This window comes from Macaca fascicularis, chromosome 9 (genome assembly GCF_037993035.2).
Source record: "Macaca fascicularis isolate 582-1 chromosome 9, T2T-MFA8v1.1".
Lineage (NCBI taxonomy): Eukaryota > Metazoa > Chordata > Mammalia > Primates > Cercopithecidae > Macaca > Macaca fascicularis.
In genome coordinates this window covers 11347526-11371403 of record NC_088383.1, presented here as the reverse complement: position 1 = coordinate 11371403, position 23878 = coordinate 11347526, and the positions used below count along the sequence as shown (strand labels likewise).

Sequence of the window (23878 nt, the reverse complement as noted above, 5' to 3'; positions counted from 1 at the left end):
TGGCTGGTATCATTGCTTATAAAAGTCTCTTGACTTTGATGGCGCTTATGTTGAGAAATAAAGTTTACATTTTTTTTATTTTTAACTTTTAATTCCATTTTTCCATGACCTTCTTGAAGTCCCCTTGAACATTTAGGAATACATTTCACAACAATAGTGAAATACATGTGTACCAAAAACTACAATCCATTGCTTAGAGAAATTAAAGAACTACATAAATGAAGAACAACTGAATAATTGTTTATAGATGGAAGACTCAATAGAGTTAAAATGTCAATTTTACAAATTGAATTTATATTCAATGCAATTCTAATAAAAATGTCACCAGAATTTTTACTGGGGTAAATATTTACAAGCAAATTCTAAAATTTATATAAAAATGAGAACTTAGAAGAGCCAAAGCAATTTTTAAAAAGAGCAAATTGGAGAATATACAGTATCTGTTTCCAAGACTTACTATAAAACTAATCAATATGGTGTGGAATTAGTGAAAGAATAAATGTATAAATCCATGGGACGGATCCCAGAAAATGACCAACACATCTACTGTCAAGTGATTTTTGGCAAATAAACTAAGGTAATTAAATGAGGGTAAAGAATAGTCTTTTTAGTAATGGTGCTGAAGCAACTGGCTCTCCATATGACAAAAAAAAATTGAACCCTGGTTTTTATTTCATACTAAACATAAACATTAGCTCAAAATGCACCATAGAACTGTGAGTGAACACAGAAATTATAAAATTTATAGAGAAGCACTTAGGAGAAAAATCTTAGCATTTCCACTTTGTCCACACAAAAAGTATGAACCATGAAATAAATTTTTATGCTGGTATGTGGTACATTGGTAATTTGAATTAATTCAAATGAAAAAATGTTGTGCTTTGAAAAGACACCATTAAAAATAATAGGAAAGTCACGTACTGGGAGGAAAGGTTTTCCACACACATATCTGAAAAGAGGTGTCTATCCAGGAGAAAATAAAACTCCTACAACTCAATATTAAGATGACACATGGAACCCAATAAAAATTGGACAAAATATTAGAACAGATACTTTACCATAAGCCAATGTGTACATGAAAAGATGCCCCACATCATTCAATTTCAGGGAAGATTTATTAAAACCACAGTGAGTTAATACTACATACCCACTGGAATGGCTAACATTGAAAAGATTAGCAATACACAAAATGTTGGCAAAGATATCCAGCAACTGGAATTCTCCAACATTGCAGGAGAAAGCATCAAATGTTACAGCCACTTTGGAAAACTGTGGGGTTTTTTCTTATACAACATACCTCTACCATATGATCCAGCACTTTGAGCTGTTTACCTGAGAGAAACACCTATGCCTACATTAAGGCTTGCACATGAATGTTCATACAGCTTTACTTATAATGGTTCCCAAATGGAAAGTACCCAAGTATTCATCCACAGGTGAACAGATGAACAAACTTTTGCTTATTTATATAGTGAAATACTACACAGCAATAAAAAATCTACTGATGTATGCAAGAGCATGTATGAATCAGAAAGTCAGTATGCAAAATGAAAAAGCCAGACATAAAATCCATACTGCATAATTCCATTTATATGACATTTTATAAAATGTAAATTAACCTATAGTGACAGAATGCACATCTGAAGGCCTGTGTGAAGGCCAGGTGTGGAGGCAAGAGTCACAGTGACACAAGAAACTTTTGTATGAATGGAAATTCTCTGCAGCTTGATTCTTGTGACTTCACAGGTGTATAAATCAATGAAAGCTCATCAGATTGCTCAAGTGCTACTTTAAAAGGTACACAGAAATATCAGATTATGCAATGTTGTTTAAGGGGAAAGACATTCTTTTTTTCTTGGATCACATGTAAGAAGCATTTGAACAGCTGCTAGAACAGCATTCTCAACGTACACGTACTATTCTGTTGCAATTTTCCTCTACAGTCTTGGGGGCATTAACATGATAATGAAGAGAGCCGAAGGTATAAAATCATGGGGCAGGTATAACCAAACATCGATTCAACACGAATGCAGAGGTTAACACTTAGAGCTTGTTAGCTGGTAATTGTCTTGTATTTTGTTTAAACTGCAGGTGGACAAGCCCGCCATAACCATACCTTTTCCTTAAAAGCTACCCATCTTCTACTAGGATGGAATAAAAGAATTATAGTGTTGGATGAGGTCATTTCCTCTGTGTAAAGATGAGGAGGACAGAGGTCTAAGTAGATTACGAGTGACAAAGGCAGTGGGTGATGAGAAATGGGACTTGATACCTCTTGATACCTCTTTAGCACTTCCTGCCCATTTTTATTTTACAGTAAAAACACACAAAAATTACAGCTGTTAAGACTACTTATATCAATAAGATTTCTTTTTTTAAAAAAAAACACAGGAAATGGAAAACATGTGTGGCTATAGGTAAAGAATTGAAGCAAATGAGAGAAGCAAACATTATGCCAGCTCCAGATACTCAGAAATAAAGTTACAACTTTTTTTGATCCCAATAGCCTGACACAATGCTAAGGTCATCATAGACTAATCAATCAAATTACATTTTCTAGTCTACCTGCTGCATTTCTTACTATATTGTAATTCCCCTGATGACCAAGACATGGCTTTTTTGTTTTTCTTGTTCCCTACAGATTCTGACATACTTCCTGTCACATAGTTGATCCTCAGTAAACATTTATAATAAATTGAGCAAATGTCAAATGTCATATTTTTAGGGAGCAATCCATATACTTTCACGTTGCCTTTAATGTTTATTCTGGCGTCATATATATTTTTGTCCATATGTCTGTGTGTAAAATAACAATGTGTATTCTCGTCATAAGGTATTTTCTATTTCAACACCTGTGCAAGTAGAAGGTGAAAATCCTTCCCAAATGCCGCAAGAGCTCATGGCAAATGCAGAACTATTGTTAAGGAAAATTTCTCCTGAGACTGTAATGTCATAGCACTTCAGTGAGGAAAGAAGAAAAGACATACTGATATTATGTACACTTAGGTAAAAGGATCTGGGGGTATTCCTGACTCTATCTATTGAAAAAACAGGGTAAAATCTAACTAACATAATTTCAGTGTTATTCAATATTTTATTAATGGGGGAAGCATCATTTTAACTTTAGCAATATATAGTATTATGGACTGATTACTATTTCAAATGACAGAGTCCTACAGTGAAACCCCTAATTTTACATTGCGCTCTGCAAAAGATGATGGCAGTTCTTCACATTTAATGGTGTTGCTGGCTCGGAATCTTGTTAACACTCATAGTCTGAGAGGTTGTGCTTATCCTTTCTTATGTTAAGCCAGAAAGAAAAATTTTCAAAGATCTGTTGGCCTTTATTTTTCATGTACGGGATTTTGGTCAATTAGAAAATTACAAAGAAGAGGCACCCCAATTTGGAAATTTGAGAATTTAATAGAATGGTAAAATTATAAATAAATAATTTTTTCCCATAATAGAAAAACACAAGTGCTGTGGTTTGACTTGCATTTAGCTCTTTGTAGCTATTTCTAGTCACTGATTCTATGGAAAGTCGCTAAGGAGTTAGTTGCTTGTTACTGGGCAACAATTTATTCCAATTATAACGGAAATGTTGCTAATAGACAGTTACTGGTGGATGAGAACAGACTTTAAAAATGAACTATTAAATCCACAGCATTTTCTCTTGTTGTAAAGAGGCAGAAATTATTCTAACAATTGACACTTTGTAATGTTCTAAGGTCTTTTTAGACATTTCAAGAGCTCTGGGGGCACCGGTGAGGACCCAGGGGCATGGCATGTTCAGAGCTGTTAAATGTAGAGTGACACAATTAGATAGAATAGCTACAGAGACCGGAGACCAAATGTTACCAGCGTATGGAATGCCACTTTCTCTATAAGATGCAAATGGCATACAACCTTCAAAATCCATAGGAGTTTTTTTATTTTTGATTTTGTTTTTTTTTTAGAAAAAGTTTTAATGGACATTCGGTAACTACATTCTGTTTTTGACCACTTTCCCATTACATTTCTAGTGATCTATTCAAAATCAAAAGACAAAAAATAAAAAAATAAAAACTACACCAGTTTACAAAGAACAATAGTGGGACAGCAAAATCTATTCCTTGCTGTTTCACATGTGGTTTTAAAGAAAACAAACAACCGAACAAACAGAGAAAATTGTAGTTCCTAAGTTTCTTGACCCAAATCCAAGCAGACTCATTGACAAGCCTAAACCTCTCCATGTGTCTTCCTCCTTCTGAGGCTAAAATATGGATAAGCTCAAAGTTTGACACATGGATCTATTTTCAAATGACATGTTTGGTGTGCGAAAAAAGAGATGTCTATGTGTTTTTTCCTTCTTTATAATATTAAGATGTGATATAAAATATACTAGCCAGAGCTGCATTTTTCATATGAGCAAAAGTTACAAGCAGAGAAGGAACGGAAGTTCGTCTATTGTAGGATATGTAACCTTGAGAACTTCATCTTATAGCCAACAGTCACACACTCTGAAATGTCTTAAGTGATCTGGTCAGTGCTAAAGGTAGTAAGGAAATCTGGTTGCTGCAAATTTACACTATCTAATTTCAGTTATTCCCCCACCACAGAGTAACAGGCAAGCACATTCTCAGCAGCAGTTCCAGGCAGAGTATACACAGAAATACTTGTTGAATTTAATTGGGTTGAATTAAAATTTGTCCTTTTGAAGAATAAAGTTGGCACCGCAAGTACAAGGTCTGCAAATGATGTAGGTTCTTCTTAGTTGGCCGTCTAATGAACTCCTGACTAGTTACACATGAAAGGGATTCAAATGACTTTACTGAGCACTCATTTTAGTCTGTTTCATTATCTGAACTAAGGAAGTCTAGGACAATTAGCGTTCCTTAAAAAAAAAAGTTTCATCATTGCACTTCCTGTTTGATGAGTAAACAGCAAACCCCTTATGGTCTGCAAGGTACCTATTAAAACCTGTCACATCCCTGGAAGGGAGTAACTTGGAGAAAGTCAAGAAATCTTTCTGACAGGACACCGCAACTCCAAACAATCAACAACTCATTGTCATAGTGCGACAATCTCAGCCCTGTTGCAACTGGGCAAATAGTCCCTTTGCAGAGAGAAGCATCATCGGGGTAGACAGGAATGCTGTTATTAACCATTAGAAGTATGACACGAAGGTCGTACATCAGGCTATTACACCTTTTCATTACATGCTAACCCCTCACGGCAGGGAAGCCACGCTTATGACTGCCTTAGACAGACAAAGCCTTCAGCTCTTTAAAAAAAGAAAAAGCAAAAAAAAAAAAAAAAAAAGATGAAAAAAATTAAACTCGTTTTCTTACCAGCACGTTGCAGCACCAACTCGCTCACAGGAATGTTGCCTTTTACAGGTTTCTCTTTTAATTATCCTAGAAGCAGGGAGAAAAAAAAAATCAAAAAAAAAAAAAAAAAGGGCAAAGAAGAAGCAGGGTGGTTAAATTAGCGTGCTGGAATCTTTTCAGTTTGTCGCAGAGTAGAAAAATAAAAAAAGGAAAAAAAAGGCTCAGTAATTTAAATTTGCTCTCAGTTCAGGCTGCAATGCTGGGTCCCGCCCCTTCTTCCGGCTGGGTTCCACTACCTGTAAGGCTGGAACTGACAGCCACTGTGCAAACAAAAAAAGGCAACAAGCATGCTGGGACCATTCTGTCTGCTGTTTGGGTCTCACTTGCCCTGACAACTAAAAATCATCAGTGGAAAGGTATTCTACATTTCTTATTTGAGGTATCTTATTTGAGGCATTTGCATGTAATTCCCATTCATTTTAATTGATACACCATAGTACATGATATTGTGGTTTGATTACTGTTCGGGGTGTTATTTTTCTTTTTCTAAACGTCTTTAATAATAATTATTAATACTATTTTTACTATGACTGTTTAGTGACATCTTGTGCATTTCTTACCGTTCCTGTCTCCTGCTCCAAAACACATTCCCTCCTGTCTTTTCCTTTAATTCCTAAACATTGAAATTTCTAGGAATATAGAGATGGAAATACTAAGATTACTAAGGTTTCCACTTCTCCTCTGACTCTTTTTTTGGGGATGGTGGGAGGGCTACAGGGAGGTGCATCATACTAAGAATAATTTAAGGGACAGAGGGCCCAGGATGAAGGTCCCATCAACCCCAGAAACTTCTTGGAAGGATGAAATATTCAAATTAAAAAGTCTCCACAACTAAATCCAAGAAGTTTATTTTCATATTTATGTCCTGTGCAAATAATTAAAAATAATGGAAATAAACTTGGTCTCCATTGACAATTTTACCTAAGGTGTCTCCTATAGAAAACCACTTTAATTTTAGCAACAAAAACCTGTTACTTAATGTGCAGCATATTGCAAGCGTGTAACAGAGGATTATGAAAGAGAATAAACCCCATCCTTCTTCTGTCAGGATGTAAATTGCTTATGCAGAATTTTCAACAAGTTTTGTGTGTGTGTGTGTGTGTGTGTGTGTGTTGTTCTTTTCTAAATGCTCTTTTCAGACAAGGGTGTTAGCGACTACTTCGGTATTAAAGCTATCGGAAGACTGCATGTAGTAGGGAACCTCTATATATTTCCCTCTTGATCTGAAGCACTGCTTTTATAAGGGTTTATGGTACTGGTGCTCCTATTCAAGTCTGAATTTTTCTCTGATCATCCTACTACCCTAACTTGAGAGTACCCTGCTGACTGATCTGTCATGTCCCATAGCTGGGGGTGGGTTGCTAAAGAGCAAAATATATAATTGTACACAGCTCTTCACTGGTGGCCAAAGACACAGAAGAGGGTTACTCTTGACAACGTGACTGTGCTTAATCTACTTTTTAAAATAAACTATTATTTACCTCTTATCCCTACCTCAAGCCGTTTAAATGGATTTCACCATTTCTGCACAACTTGTAGACTCTCTTAAATTCAAGGACACACTGCTTTAATGCATTACACTTTTAAAAATCAGACTTTCAAAAGATAAATGATTAACAATGTAAGTTAAATAAATATGAGTTCACTTTTTAAATTGGTAAAAATTTAGCTGTCAAATATTTGTTCTGTCATTTGAGGTCTCATCAGAAAATGAAACCAATTAAAAATGGAAAGGTCTGAGGATGCACAGAGTGAAACTCCATCTTTGTCTTGTATGATAACCTTTACCAAGATGATTTCTATGACTGTCAGCAATGAATGCCTTTGCTCACTTCCTACTAACAGCTGTAGCATAGAAAAAAAAGGGCAGGTCAAGTACTCAAGTAGCCATGTTAACTTCCCAAATAGTCAGGCAATCAGCTTTAATGAAACAGTGGTAAATTACATCAATGTGCTAATTATAGGACTTTGTCACAGCATAAGATGCAATGAAACAACCCATGCCTTGGCTTGGAAAGTGCTATGCATAGATTATTTCAAAGGATTTAATTGAAGAGAGATTTTATTTTCCTGAAGCATTCTACAGTTAAGTGGCATTCTTTCAATCCTTTCTCTTTTAAGACTAGTTCTAGACAAAAAAAAGAAAAAAAGAAAAAAAAACTGAAAATAATGACTTAAAAAGTATCTTATTACAAATATGACTAATTTACCAATATTAGTTACTTTGGTATAACTGTGAACATAATATATTTAGAACACGTTAGAGAATATCAAAATATCCAGAGTGGCATATGCTGGTTTAAATTCTGAATGTCTATTTTAAATGAAGAAATAATACTTTTACGTTCTTCAATGCTTATTGAGTTCAATTAGAAAAATACTAATTTTTTAAGAGACAGAGTCTCATTCTGTTGCCCAGGCTGGACTGCAGTGACATGATAAGGGCTCACCGCAGCCTCAAAATCCTGGGCTCAGGCCTTCTGAGTAGCTGGGGCTACAGGTGAACATCACCATGCTTGCTAATTCTTTATTTCGTTTTTTTGTTGAGATAGGCGCCTATGATGCCCAGGCAGGTCTCAAACTACTGGTCGCAAGATAACTTCCTGTCTCAGCTTCCCATAGTGCTGGGATTATGGGAGAATGTCAATTGTAATTAAAATAAAATAATCCTGACATTAAATTTCAGAGAAGGAACATTTTTGTTTGGCTAATGTCAACTAGGTTTTAGCAAATGTGTGAGACACGTGATTCCACTAGATAATCAACCTATCATTTCAGAGAATTTTACTTGGTGCTGGATTAATATATTGCATATCTCACAGTCATACTGGAAAAAAAAATCCACTTCAAAAATAAATATCCCATTAAATTGTTAGGGAATTCTGTGTAGTGATACACAGTTAGGTGGCTTTCCAATCATGGAAATGTGTTTTCAAGAAATACACTGAACAAGTTTCCTGGAGATATATTTTAAAGAACTTCTTGGAATTGGCATACCGCCATATACTATTTAAATGTTCACGCTCAGAGAAAATGTGAAGGTGGGAAATGCTAATTCATCTTTTAAAAGCTGTATCAAATTAATACATTTTAATCTTTCCAGTTATAACTGACAATTAAATATCATTTTCAAACTTCTTGCATATATTAAAATTATTACTTTTTGGTAAATGTATTCCTCATTCTGAGTCAACTGTCTTCAGTGTGATTTTACTGTTTTGTCTTTTGGGCAGTATAATACTGTCTAATAAATCGTATGTTGTGGCCGTGATGTCTTATTGACAATAACTAATGTATAGTTTTCCATTTTAATGGAATTTGGGAAGATTGTTTGCTTATGTTGTACCACTTAGCTATCATAATTAACCCCTTTATATCTGAATATTCAGAAAGTATTTTCTCAGTGCTGCCATAAAAGTGGTCTTCTACTCGTGTTTGGAACCATGTCCTCATCATTGAATCAACTGAAGTTTATGAAAAGAAGTTTAATTTGACTTTTAAAACATACACAGACACAGAATTCATTATTTTAAGGAGATGTTCACAATAATTTCTTTGTGCCCACATAGGCATAGAATGGTGGATGATTTCATCTGGATATTTAGATCACAAAGAGATCAAGACAGACACTGATATTTGACCCAGGATAGAAGAAAGGCCATGAGGAGGCCTTAGACCTCAGCAAACCGTTTCCATCTTACTGCCATATTCTTACATGAACAGGAAAGCACACCACAGATGAACCATGCTTTTCGACGAAATTCAACTCTGAAATACACGGTAGCTCATGTGCGAACGGCCCACACGGAGAATCAATGTTCCTGTACCTTTGGTGCTGGGTCTATGTGATACCTGAAGTTTCATGGCATTTTATTAATTTCTATTTGAAAACTAAAAGTGCACCCTGCTCTGCTAAAAGGCACAGAAAACATACAGAATGTAAACTGAGAACATGGCATGCCACAGAAAATATAAACAGAAAACCCTGACTTAGACAGACATGTAAAAACTAGAGCATTTTACAGACATGCCCACTACCTGGCCAAACTGGATTCAAGAATTTGGAAGCGCATATTGGAAATAAGCGAGGTTTCCTTACAAGTCAGTTGATGAGATATCTGACTTCGAGAATGTTTAAGCAAATATGAAAGCTCAAGGAATTGCAATATTGAGGTAAGAAAAGCACAGCACAGGGGTGATGAGATGGGATCAGCAGAACACATTCAGCGTTCAGAGAAGGGGGTGATTTCTCACTTGGATAACAAAGTGGAGAGCAGTACACTCTCTGTGGGAGATGGGAAGGGGGTTGCCGATTGGGAGTAGTGAGTGATGAGGTCAGTTTGTAACAAATCCATTGGACAACTCTGTTGGACAAAGTGGAGGAGATGGGGGTATCTGGGTCCAGCATTCAGAGAAGTTATCTGTGGAGAAGCAATGATGATCAGTCATGGGTGTACAACAGAAACCACAGAATAATGAGCTCTTCAAGAGAGCATCAAGAAACAGAAAGAGCAGAATGCCAGGAACAGCAAAAGGAAGCTCAAGTGAGAGATTAAGTGACTTAAGAGGTAAAAAGACATGTGGAACAAAGTGAGATCAAAGAATTCAAGCAAAAATGATCCGGGCTAGACCAGGGCATCAAATGCTGCACAGTTTTCAAATATGTATGATCTGGCCTGGAATAGAATGGAAAATATCATTAGGAATTAACTAGTAGAAAGCTATTACTGAAGTGATTTTTATTGGAATGGTAGGGGCAGTTGCCAGATAGCACTGGTGAAAATGTGAATTGTGAAAGGCAAAATGTCATGGCATTAATCACCACACAATTAAATGTAATAAGGACTTATTAACGATATTATTGTGGTCCTATCCGGCCATGTAGTTTAATTTAGGTTTTACATAGGTAGTCAGAGATTCAGAACACACTTCTAGGTTCCTATCTTAAAAGCGTTGACAATCTGTTTGGAAAGTGTACAATTGCATTGTAGATTTCATATGACAAACCATTCTATTTCATACAGAGAACACTGTGATATGATAGATAAGACAACATGCATACCTGTGCATAATACATAAGTATCTCTTACCAGTGTATGGCATTCAACTTGGCAGGGACTATGTATGCATATAATTTTAAAGGAGATTTAATGGCATACCTAATAAATAGGCTGAGGAAATGCTTGCTGGATCACTAAGTAAAACAATATACATGACACTATGATGTACTTTAAACTTTCCAGGAATCAAACACATGTACATGCATGTCATCACTTCGAATGGCGACCTACGTAAATGTCAATACCGGTCTGAACTGGTAATATTCTGTCCTCATTTCAGGACTTTACTTTTAGTAGGTGCTTCTGAGTTTTCTCAAATTTGAATCTTTATGAAATTATTTATAAGGAAGTATAGCCCTCCTAGCCCACATATGCTCTGCAAAATGCTCATTGACATAGCTTCTGTTTTCTGATATTGTTAGTAATGCAGAATTAAATGACTTGCTATTCTGGCATTTTAGCAAAGAAGTAGCATTTCATTCCAAAACTCAGAACTTCTTTTTATGCCATTGGTGAGAAAGTCCTTTTTAGGGCAGTTTTTTTGGTCCTAAATCATGATTTTCTGCACTTACCAGAATTTATTGAATTTCTCTCTTTTAGATCTAGAAAGAAAATCAAGAGGAGATGATAGGTGGGGAGAGATTATATTTGAATCCTGAAAATAATCTTCCAATATTTTTCTGAAACAATGTACCACTTCCATTTATCCTAAAGCCACTTCAAATATGGGAATTGCGGGTACAGTTTTCCTGGGCACTGAGTTAATTTTATTATCCATTCAGGGGCTATATACCAGTTTGTTGCACAGTTTATTTAGACAAAGGTTCAACAGTTGATAGAATATCCTGCTAGGCCCCCTTTTGTTCTTCCATTTTCTACATTACATAAACTTTCTAACATTACCATTTTTTGCTAGAGTTCAATATACACTACTGTGGGAAAAACAGAAACAAAATAGAAACAAAACTAACCTTTTGCAAGCTTGTGATTGTGAAAATACTTCACTCAGGCAGCCGGGCACAGTGGCACATGCCTGTAATCTCAGTACTTTGGGAGGCCGAGATGGGCGGATCATGAGGTCAGGAGATCGAGACCATCCTGGCTAACATAGTGAAACCCCTTCTCTACTAAAAAGAAAAGAAAATGCTTCACTCTAGAATTTTGATGAAAAGGTAAACCAGTATATTATCACAAAAAATTGTTTCATTTTCCAAGTGGTTTAGTCAAAATGTGTACTTGATGTGTTTAAATTAACTTTTCAATTCTGCACTCAGAAAAGTACCATGAAGACTCATGTGCAGCTTCCTGAGGAGTCTGTGTTTCGCTCTAGAAGCAGTAGGAGGCCACTAAGGTATTTTAAGCAGAAGCACGACATCATTATTCATATTGTTGAAAGACAAACCTTCCAGCAGCATTTAAAATAGATTGAAGTGGTGAGATTATTTCAATAACATATTACCCTGAAAATATTTTTACCTTGCTTGGTGGCAAAAGGATTTAGGGTAGTGTGTAGGGAAATATGATTTGACAACAGAAAATATAATTTTGGGGGAAGAGGGAAAAATAAGAATATAAAAGCAGAAGACAAGCAGGAATTAAATTAATATACAACATGATACTCTAATGTCGAATACCCTTGATAGAAGTAAGCTAAGCTTTGCTTCTAAAGCTTCCCAAACAATATGAAATAGAAAATATCATTAGCCGCATGCATCAAAATATCTAGAAGATGAAAACAAACCACTTGTTTAGGAGAATTACAGCTCTTTGACATGAGAAATTACAGAGGAATTTATCTACCTTTTCACAGAGAGGTACCAGAATGGTTTGTTAAACAATGTTTGGCACAAACATTTATATTTTATATACAATGGGTCTGATTTTGGTCATAAAAAGACCCAATTTCTTATATCAAAGCTCAAGGTGATCACAATTTTAGCCTGAAAGATAATCAAACATGGCTGGGTGCGGTGGCTCACACCTGTAGTCGCAGAACTTTGGGAGGCCAAGGCAGGCGGATCATCTGAGGTCAGGAGCTCGAGACCAGCCTGGTCAACATGGCAAAACCCCAACTCTACTAAAAATACAAAAATTAGCCCAGTGTGGTGGTGGGCGCCTGTAATCTCAGCTACTCAGGAGCTTGAGGCAGGAGAATCGCTTAAATCTGGGAGGCAGAGGTTGCAGTGAGCCGAGATCTTGCCATTATTATACATTAGAACTCATGGAGTCTACATCTAAAATTTATTGCTTGAACTGTACAGTAAGCATCCTTTACAAAATATAATATTTGGGGGAATAGTATGTAAAAGGTTTTCAGCTATTTCTTGATAAGAAATATGAAGCCACAGCTTTAGGAAGCATAGCATACTTTAAAGCTAATCAACAAAAATAATTTTACAATGAAACATAATGAAGACAAAAAAAAGGAAAGCAAGCTTCTACTTCTAGCCATGACCCAGTAATGTAGTGTGGGACTTACCTTCCTGACGTGAACAATTAAACCAGGTGAAAAAATACTAATCAACCGTGTACAAGCCTTGGATCATAAGCAGCTGAGAACTCTCATCCCTGAGAGAGGGGAAACACATGAAATGACCCCATACTCACCATAGCTCTCCAGGGAGAGGTCCTGAAAGGCAGCAGAGGGAAGCAAAGCTAAAGCAGAGCTTTACGGAGTCGCTAATGAGGAGACAGAGAGTTCGAGGCTACTGAAACAGTTGAACTTTGCATGACAGATTACCGGAAAGGAGATCATAATGGAGAGAGGGACTCCTAAGTATGTGTTTGTGTTCCTCAAAAGTCCTTAAGGCCAAGGTGGGATTCTGCATTGCCTAGCACAAAGTGCCAGGTTCAGAGTGGAGCTGCTATTGCATAGCTGTGGTAGATGTAGTATTGTGGCCCAGTTAGAATGGAAGGGCGTTGTTAAGTTTATACCTGGGCATTCAGCTGATATACTAGCAAGGTCACACCTTAGGAGCAAAAACCGTATCTGAAAGTTATGTAACCTTCCTTAAGGAAACCTAAAACAAAGCCTCAACAAAATACGGTAGAGATGCTAGCAAATTTGCATCCCATTAAAACAAAATTCAACCCTCCAAAATAGACATTAATCCAGACTTAACAACAATTGATCATTCACAATAACCAGCATTCTTGCTTATTCCCTAGACATGAGAATAGGCAAGAAGAGAAATACCTATTTATTTAATCCAAAAAGAAGACTGAAAAAGATAAACAATATGACAAGAGATAGGATAGAAAACAAGTACAAATATGGTATACATAAACCCAAATATATCAGTAACTGCAACAAATGTAAATGCACCAAACACTCCAATTGAAATGCAGATTATCAGACTGTGTATTAAAGTAAGACCCAACAAAAGGCAATCCACAGAGATTCACTTTAAAATATGAAGATACTACCATATGATCCAGCAATTCCACTACTGTGTGTGTATGTATAGGTGTATAGGCAGACAGACAGATAGACAGACAAACAGAAAATAACTCAATGTGTTGGAGAGCTATCTGTACTCCAAGATTTATTGCAGCACTATTCACAATATATAGAATCAACCTAAGTGACCATTAATGGATGAATGGATAAAGAAAATGTGGTATCTGTATATACAATGAAATATTATTCAGATACAACAAATAAAATCCTGTCATCTGCAGCAACATGGATGGAAACAGAGGTCATTACGTTAAGCGAAATAAGCCAAGCACAGATATTGCATGTTCTCATTCATATACGGGAGTTAAAAGAGGGGATTTCATTTCATGAAAATAAAGAGTAGACTGGTGGTCACCAGAGGCTGGGAAGGGTAATGGGGAAGGAGGTTGAAGAGGGGTTTATTCATAGACACAAATAGTTAGAAAGAGGAAGACCTAGCGTTTGATAAATCAGCAAGGTGACTATCGTTAACATTCATCTATTGTACATTTCAAAGTAACCGTAAAAGAATAATTCAAATGTTCCTAGTATAAAGAAAAGGTAAATACTGACAGTGATGGATTCCTAAATATCCAAACTCAGTCTTTACATAGTATATACATGTACCAAATTATCTTGTATATCCCAAAATATGTACATTAATTATATATCAAAAAATAAAACTGTTAGAGGAAAACAAAAATAAAATATAAAGACACAACTAGATTTAAAGTAAAAGCGTGACAAAAGTACACCATGTATACATTAAGCACATGGAAGTCATAAAAGGATAAATGTATACCAGACTAAGTGGATTTCAAGATAAGAAGCATTAGAGATGAAAAAGAACATTTCATGCTAAAAGAGCAAAATCAACAGAGAAATGTAACAATCTTCAACGTGTCTGTGGCTAATAACTGTCTTGAAAAATATGAGCAAAACTGGCAGAACTAAAGAGAGAAATAGAAGAAATTCCAACTTGGAGTTGTAGATTTTGACTTCTCTCAGAAACGAATTGAAAAAGGAGACAAGAAATCAATAAGGATATAGAAAACCTGATCTCAGAACATTATACCCAGCAACTGCAGAAAACACATTTTCTTCCCAAGTGCATATGAAATTGTCCCAGATATACCATATTCTGGGCAATAAAATGAGTGTTAATACATTTCAAGACTAATGAGCAAAAAAAGAAAAAAATTACATTGTCAGGAAAAAAAAAAGAGGCTACATGACTACATATCCTCTTGTCATGTAAGAATAAGGAAATATTATCTACAAGTCAATGATGGCAACAAATTAAATGAAAATACACATTTCTTAAAAACCCAGTTTACCAAAATCAACACCAGAAGATATAGAATACCAGAAAACTATTTACTTATTAAACAGATTTGTGATAATACAACTTCCTGCAAACAAAAGCCCAGACAGATACACTGGTGCATCCTAACAAATGAATCATGTCCATTTTCACACAAACCGTTTTCAAAATAGCAGAGGACACTTCCCTAAATTAACGTTATGAAGCTATCTGTAATGACACCATGTTGACTGTAATAAAGACTGGCATGATCTTTATAAGAAAAAAAATGGACAGCATTAAGTTTTCTTATAAACAAAGATATCTACCCTATTTCTCCTCAATCCAACTCCCAGGAATTTACTCAAGAGAAATGAAAACACATATTACCCAAATAATCATAGTTGATACTCATAACTAGCGTATCCACAATAGCCAAGAACTAGAAATAAGAATATGTTAACAAGTGGATGAATAAAAAATTTGGTGACTCATACAATGGAGTAAGTATGTAGCAGTAAAAATAATCAAACTGATGATATATGCAAGAGCAGAGATATTTTTATAGGTATTATATTTAATAAAAGGAGCCAGATACAAAATATAACATAGAGCTTATTTGTGTTAGTATGATGCTCTGTAACAGGCGAAACTAATCTAAGTTAATAGAGATTAGAGCAATGGTAAGGAGAGTTGGGGTGAGGAGACTGAACCATGCCAAAGTGAAAAGGAAACTTTCAGGGGAGAAAGAAGCACTGGGGCTGCTTGTTACATGGCTGTGTGTATTTGTCAGCACTCATTGAACTTCATACTGAAGTCTATGCACATCATTTTATATTTTGTATGTAAAGTTTACAATAGAAGTGAAAAAAAAAACAGAGAAATCAGAACACCTACAAAAGAAGGACAATTGAAATAACTACATATATACTAAATACAACAATGTAAGCTGGAAGAAAATGGAGTATTAACACAAAAACACAAAGGATGTACTAAACAAGTATGTACATTTAAATTTTGCCTCTGTAAAATGTTATGTCTAATTTGTGAAATTTTCATTGAAAAACAGAACTGAAATGTTAGACAACAATAGCATGTATGGCAGGGGAAAGATGATCTGAGTTAAAGTCTTCTTTGGGTCTTGTTTTCTAGAAAAGCTGTCCTATGATTCCCACCCTTGTGAGGTTACACGTTTACGGAAAAATTTCAAGAGTAGTCACTAACAGAAAAGAAGAAGCTTAAATATCAAATCAGGAGAGAGAAAAATATTAAAAATAAAACAGATAAAATGAAAAGATAATAAAAGAGAAAGAATTGTAGTTGTTAGGGACATTCATATAGTGATTCTCACAACCCCCTACAGGTTAATCGCCTCATACATACAATGACTTGAATCCTTCCCACAGCTTCATGGCTTCACTATTACCTTCATTTTATAGAGAAGGAAAGTGGGACACAAAATGTCAAAAACTACTCTACTTAGTGGCAGATTCAAACTTAGGCAGTTTGGTTACAAAATCCATTTTGGAACCAATATCTTATTCTTCCTTGAAAGGCAGAACAAAGATAAACTTAAAAGAGATATAATGAAAGGAATTCCAAAATGACAATAATTTCAATAAATGTGAAAGAAGTTACTGGTAAAATATTTCTCAAGGGAATTTCAAAAGTTACAGCCCTGCACCACTGGAAATGCTAAATGTAAAACACGGCAAAATTGAATGGAAAAAGAGATAAATGCAAACCAAAATAAAGATTAGGTAGCCATGTTTATACAGAAATATAGTTTAAGATAAAAAATATATTGAGGGTAAAGAGAATCATTAGACAATAAAAATATTCTATTCACTGGGAACTTACAGCTTTACAAACTTGTATGCAACTTATAAAACAGGCACCAAAGTTTACATCAAAAATGAAGAGAACTACTGTGGGGTTCAACCCATGCTCACAGTGAACGAATGATGAAATTATTCAAAGAGGACCTCGAGCCCGAGCGTGGAGAATTCTTATCTGTTATTGTTTTAAATAATGATTAGACATAAGTATATACACCATAATCCTTTTAAATATATTAATAGATATTTTTGCCAATAAAGTCTTTGCTACTTGCTATTATTTGTCTCAAAAGTAAAATTTATAAGGAGGAATTACTGATTTAGAAATTATATAATTTTCAAGGTTTGATATTTATTATGTATATTATTGAGTTTACTTCCTGAAAAATTAAACTTACACTTAAAATATAGATACAATTTTCAATATTTTAAGAAGGCTTTATCAATTTGAATAGATAAAATATAGTGAATGTAGATTATTTTAATTTTGAACTTCAGATATAAATAATGTGGGTTTCTTTCATACAAATGATGCATACTTGTGTGTGAGTTTTTGAGGTTGTACACAATTTTCTATTAGCATGTTTATGTTATTTTTGACTCATAAGAGTTTTCATGTATTAAAGATGTAGAACTTCAATATGTAAATACCATTTCAAGTTTTAATATAAACAAGTTTTTCATTAAGAAGCTTAAAGGTTTAATGTACTCAAATGTGTTTCCTTTATGTTTTTCTTTATTGTATTGAGAAAATATTTTATTACTTCAAGATTAATGATTTCCACATATTTACTATTCTTGTAAATTCAATGTACATATAATTATTTTAGCAAAAAATCATAAAAACATAGTTGAGTGAATTACAATTAGAATTGAGTAAAAATGAAATAAATCAAGACAGTGTAAAGTATTGATAGTGGCACATAAATTGAGAAAAATTTAGAGTCATGAATGTTTATAGGTTAGTCAACCAAAAGAAGTAGAAAAAGGCAATAAAAGTTAGAAACCGATGAAACAGAAAATAAAGATACCACAGATATACTAAAAAATTAATAGTTTTCTTAAAAAGTAGAAAAACAGGCCAAGCGTGGTGGCTCACACTTGTAATCCCAGTGCTTTGGGAGGCTGAGGAGAGCAGATCACCTGTGGTCAGGAGTTTGAGACCAGCCTGGTCTCAAACTGTGAAGACACCCTGTCTCTACTAAAAATACAAAATTAGCCGGGTGTGGTGGCTCATTCCTGTAATCCCAGCTACTCAGGAGGCTGAGGCAGGAGAATCGCTTGAACCTGGGACACAGAGGTTGTGGTGAGATGAGTTCGCACCACTGTACTCCAGCCTGGGCAACAATAGCAAAACTCCGTCTCAACAACAACAAGAAAAAGTAAAAAAAAAGACAAAAACAAACACACACACACCCCTCTCGTAAATGAAAAATATTAGCAACACGAGGGGACATCATTAGAAGAGAAGAGATTTAACATATTATTGGAGAATCCCATAAATGACTTGAAGACAGTAAGTCAGAAACCTTGGACCAAACAAATTCTTAGAAAAATATTATGACAGAATGCTGTAGAAGAAATAGCAAGCTTGTGTAGCCTAATAACCATAGAAATAAAATTAGTGTTAAAATTATCACAAAAAATATACCATCCCAAATGATTTTGTCAGCAAATTCTATGTAACTTCGAAGAAAAGGATTCCCATTATTTTGCATTTTCCAGAATATGGTAAAAAAAATAGAAATACCCTAATCCCACAAGACCAGGAGAAGCTTGAAGCCAATCTCAGCTGTTATTAATTATTGTGAATAAGAATGGAAATTAGCTGGTTATGGGATTGACACATAAAATTCTATTTCTTTACATGAACAAATGAGAAACAAAAGTTGCAAAAATATGTATGGCATTTACAATGACAATAAAATTACAAGAAAACTCTAACAAAATTTGTGCAAAACAAGACTGGAGAAAACCAGCTAATTTTGTTGAAAGCTTTAAAAAATGATGTAACTAAAAATAGTTATCATGTTCATGAATTTAAGGCTCATACTATAAATATTTCTTACTCAAACATATTTATAGATTCAATGACTTGTCAATAAAATTCCAAAGACTTTCTAAGTTGATTCTCATTCTTATACGGAATACACTAGACCAAAATTTGCCAAAAACATTCTAAGAACACAAGGTGTTTATGTGCACGAGTTGCTCTGCCAGGTGTCAAAACCGATTATTAAGCAAAGGGTAGTGTGTGATTGGCCAAAGGATAAAGAAATTGATCAGTGGAACAAAACAGAACTCTTAAAAACAGATCCATCCTTGAAATCTGGCATCCATTGTCATTGCAAGTGTGCAGTAAAATGGGTCATTTAATTCAAAGTTATGTTCTGTGGCATTTTCTGTCAGTAAATTGAGCATTCTGTCATTCATTTGAGGTGGTGCTTGCAGGGGAACAGGGTGCAGTAAGGCAGACTCATATCCTGAGTGTTAGTTCCGGCATGAATGAATCGCTGCCCCTACGGGATCGAAGACACTGGATGTATTAGATTTTCCATGAGGTGACTGACTGTCCTCTTTGCATAATGTTATGTATTGAGACCTCAAGTTTGGGCTCTGCTACTGACAGGGCTGAACATTCAGGAGCAGGAATGGGTAGCTGAGTCTTGGCATGAAGAAACCGAGGGTACCTGGCTTATTCATAACCACCACTTCTCTCATCATAACTACTCCATTTATGGGGCCACTGTGGAAGACAGGATCGAGTCTGCCTGCTATTTGCCCCTAAATGCATCCCGTCTACTTAGCTGTTGAAGGCTTCCTTTACTGATACGTATTTATTATGCCTACACTCTTGGGTCTTCCCTCTATTTTCCTCCTCTTCATTTCCAATCTTTCAGTGTGGGTACTACTAGGCCCTTATTAATCAGTAAAGCAAATCATTGCTACTGCCAAGAAATGCATACATCTTCTTATCTTAGGTTATTTTTCTCTCCCTACAAAAAACATGACCGAGTATGTCTACTGCCTGTGGCTCTACAAATTGATTTTCTTCTCATTGTTCTTTGAGGTCATTTCTGAGCAGGCCTGTAGTAACAGTATCAGACCAATTCTGTCTTTGCCAACATGTTGAGCTAACCTACTTCTGGAGGAAGACTTTTATTTTCTTTTTGGTTCATTGTTAGGCAGCTTTAGAGAATGGCTAAGAAGGCTCTGCTTGTGGGTGGGACACCCATCAACACAAAAAATGTTGGCAATATGGAGATCTGAGGCTTCTGTTCTTGTAATTTTGAGGGCCATCTAGAAATGCTCAGGACAAATTCTGAACGTAAAACTCACATTGTATGATGGATTGTGACTGCACCTGTCCAACTTTGTAACTTGGTGAGTCTGACAATACTCAACTCATTAGGTAGTTCCAGTGGTTAGCACTCTCTGTCTGCTAGGGCTGGGTAGTGTGCCAGAAGTTGCTTTTCAAACACCAGACAGTAACTTGCTTCAGAACTCTTGTGTTCTATGCAGTGACTCATTTACTGGGGATGACCAGAGGCTTTATATTAGTACATTATCCACCACAGATCCCTCTAGCCCCATTGGATCTGCCAGGTCATATAGTCTGGACCTGTGACAAAGTTCTCTCTCATTCTATGCACTTAAAACTGGCAGCCTCTGAGTCACTTCATAAATGATCAGAGCACTTTGTGCAAAAATGGTTTATGCTACCACCAAAATACAGAGAAAACGACTAAGCCTGTGGCCTTGTTTCTCTTGGTGATAAAGAATGTATGGTTCAATAACTAACCCTTCTCCTTAGATAGAATACCACAGCATGCTCCAGATTAATGAAATATTGTGAACAGTAAGAAAGTGGCAGGTGCCTGAATTTTAATTTTGTAGAGTACGTAGTGCCCTCTGGTATGTTATGTACCTTTTCGGGGATCAAGAATACTTGCCACTTTCTGCTCACCAGAGCAATTGTTAATATATGATTAACATGGTGGCCAAGCATGGTAGTTTTCAGAATGACAAGATGACCTAAGTCTTTATAGAATATGTTGTGACAAAGAACAGGAGAACTGACACAGCCTAGAGGAAAGACAGTACATGTGAACTGCTACTGTTCCCATGTAAAAACATATGGCTTTGGTCCCCTTTGCCCATGAATTTTAACAATAATTTACTGTATCAATTATAGTAACCATATCAATAATTGTATACCACAAATCCGTGATGATCTATTACATTAGCAGACATGCAGTGTGGAGGCTTCTCAGGGTACCTGACCACATAGCATCCAGACACAGCATCAGCTATAGTTATGAGTACGTTCACCAATATTCTAGATCTCCTCTCCATCTAGGCACAGAAAAGGATTCCATTTCCCTGCCCTTTTCGAAATGAGGCTAAGTGTATTTGACATGCTTTCACCAGTAAAATGGCAAAGTCACATGCATCACTTCTTGGTGGTAACTGTTAGCCAGCGTGTTAGCATCTACATTTGCATCCCATTGCCATGGTGATTATCAAAGTGTTGATGTGTGTCTATTCCTGCCCCCAAATAACCTGTGTTGGTCATGCCCATGTGAGCAAGAAGTAAAACTTTAGTTGTGTTAAACTACCAAGATTTTGGGGTCATGTACAACTTTAATATACACAGAGGCTGGCAAAATATGGCCCACTGCCTGTTTCGATCATACTATGTTGTTGAACCCTGGTATAACCTATGCTATCATGATAAAAAAAAAATGAACAAAAATACCTTAAATCTGAAATGCAGCCCCATACTGAGCATAAGTAGGAATAATTATTTTCCTAAGCCACTCAATTTTGGCATGACTTATTATGCAGCATTATTGTGGCAGTACCTAATGGATACACTATTAATTGTATAGTTTTCTTTTATTTATTTATTTTTATTTTTGGAGACGGAGTCATGCTCTGTCGCCCAGGCTGGAGTGCAGTGGCACGATCTCGGCTCACTGCAAGCTCCGCCTCCTGGGTTCACACCATTCTCCTGCCTCAGAGCTGGGACTACAGGCACCTGCCACCACGTCCAACTAATTATTTGTATTTTTAGTAGAGGCGGGGTTTCACCGTGTTTGCCAGGATGGCCTCGATCTCCTGACCTTGTGATCCGCCCGCCTCGGCCTCCCAAAGTGCTGGGATTACAGGCGTAAGCCACCGCGCCCGGCCAATTCTATAGAGTTTTAACACATACAAACTTCAGGGAAGGTATTTGAAGTCACAGTGGCAATCACCCCTTGTGAGTGGTGACTGGAGGAAACCCCAAGAGGGTGGCTGAGTTGCTGTGATGTTCTGGTTCTTGATTTATGTGGTAGATACACAGGAATATTCAGTTTCTGAAAGTTCATCAGGTTTAAACAACTTGATGAACTTCTGATTTTAGTTTTCCTTATGCCAGGACGTTTTCCATATTTTCTTTGTGTGTCAAGAAGACAGAGGAATAAACAATACCTATGTGTCTTTATATTGAATGTTTTATAAGGCATACCGTTAAGAGCGAGAGGCAATCACAGAATAGCCAGTATGAAGAGTATGCCACTATTCGTATGAAATTCAAAAGGTGGATATGAATACATACATTCTGGTATATAAAAAATACCTCTAGAATGATAAATTTAATTGCCTCTAGAGAGGATAACTGAAAAGTCAGAGTAGAAATTAAATAAACTTTTAATTGAGAACCCCCCCCTTTTAAAGACTGAATTTTTTACCATGTGTATATAACTGAAATTTTAAACACCAAAATTAGATTTATAATGTATATACTATATTATTAACTCTAACTTCCATTACATCTGTTTCTGATTGCTACTATTACTTAGATAACAGTGTGATAACATCCTTAATTTTGTTTCACTATTTAACATAGATTTCTGAAAATATGATTGGATCCAGAAATGGATGAGAGATTGCCTTGAAGATTAAGTGATTTAATCACAGGTATTTACATTTTATCTCTTACTATATCTTTTTGTTATAGGTGAAATTATGTTTCATATTCTTGGACAAAATTTACAAATTTTTAGGATGAAAACTTGTAAAACTAGAGTTCTTTGGATGATTTATGAAAATTTGATTTGTGTTATTACATACATATTTTAATTCATATGTGGTCCAGGCTCAAAACACTGGGCTGAAACAATCTTCCTGCCTCAGTCTCCCAAGGTTGTTTGAATAACAGGCATGTACCTCAGTACCCAGCTAAAATTCTTTATTGATTTTTCACCTTGCTATTTAAAGAGTATTATTCTAAAAATTTATTTTTTATATATTTAAGGTATACAATATATTTTGATATATTCATAGTGAAATTATGGAAGTCAAATAACCCAATCCATCACCTTCTGTAGTTACCTTTTGTGATAAGAGAACCTACAATCATAGCAAATTTTCAATATACAATATTATCAACTATAGTCTTCATGTTTTGGGTTGAATCTCTAGATTTATTCATTCTCACAACTGCAGATTTGTACCCTTTGACCTACATCTCATTTCCTTCCCCTCCTTCCCAGTATCCACAATTCTACTGTTTCTATTTATTCAACTTGCTTTAGATTCTGCATACAAATGAGATCACGCAGTACTTTTTCCCCCTATGTCTGGCTTACTTCACTTAGCATAATGTCCTCCAAGTTCATCCGCATTGTGGCAAATGGCAGCATCTCCTCTTTTAAGGCTGAATACTATTTCATTGCATTTTTCTATGTGCAATCCTAAAGGGTGATTTTTAGGATGGAGCATATGTTTTATTATCCAGCCACTTCTTAGCCTGTATTAAGAATCACAGCACATAATCACACATACACAGAGCTCTACAAATTTTTGGCGTACAGTGATTTCAT

General features: G+C 35.7%; 1 protein-coding gene and 1 long non-coding RNA gene across 4 annotated transcripts in view; one reads left to right on the top strand and one right to left on the bottom strand.

Moving 5' to 3' along the window:
• CELF2 (CUGBP Elav-like family member 2) overlaps positions 1 to 5367 on the bottom strand; it is an 866142-nt gene extending 860775 nt beyond the window's left edge. Inside the window, exon 1 of the mRNA XM_074000974.1 lies at positions 5331 to 5367. The gene's annotated coding sequence lies outside the window, so the exon portion shown is untranslated. The remainder of the gene's footprint in view (positions 1 to 5330) is intronic.
• A 264-nt stretch (positions 5368 to 5631) lies between these two features.
• The window catches only part of LOC102141518 (uncharacterized), a 40147-nt gene continuing 21900 nt past the window's right edge, over positions 5632 to 23878 (top strand). For 2 of the 3 annotated variants that reach the window (XR_010577624.2, XR_010577623.2), the window contains exons 1-3: positions 5632 to 5725; positions 8939 to 9542; positions 22903 to 22973. This is a non-coding gene — a long non-coding RNA (uncharacterized lncRNA). Of the gene's footprint in view, positions 5726 to 8938; positions 20394 to 22902; positions 22974 to 23878 lie in introns of all 3 variants that reach the window. The other variant, XR_012417450.1, reaches the window with a different exon arrangement.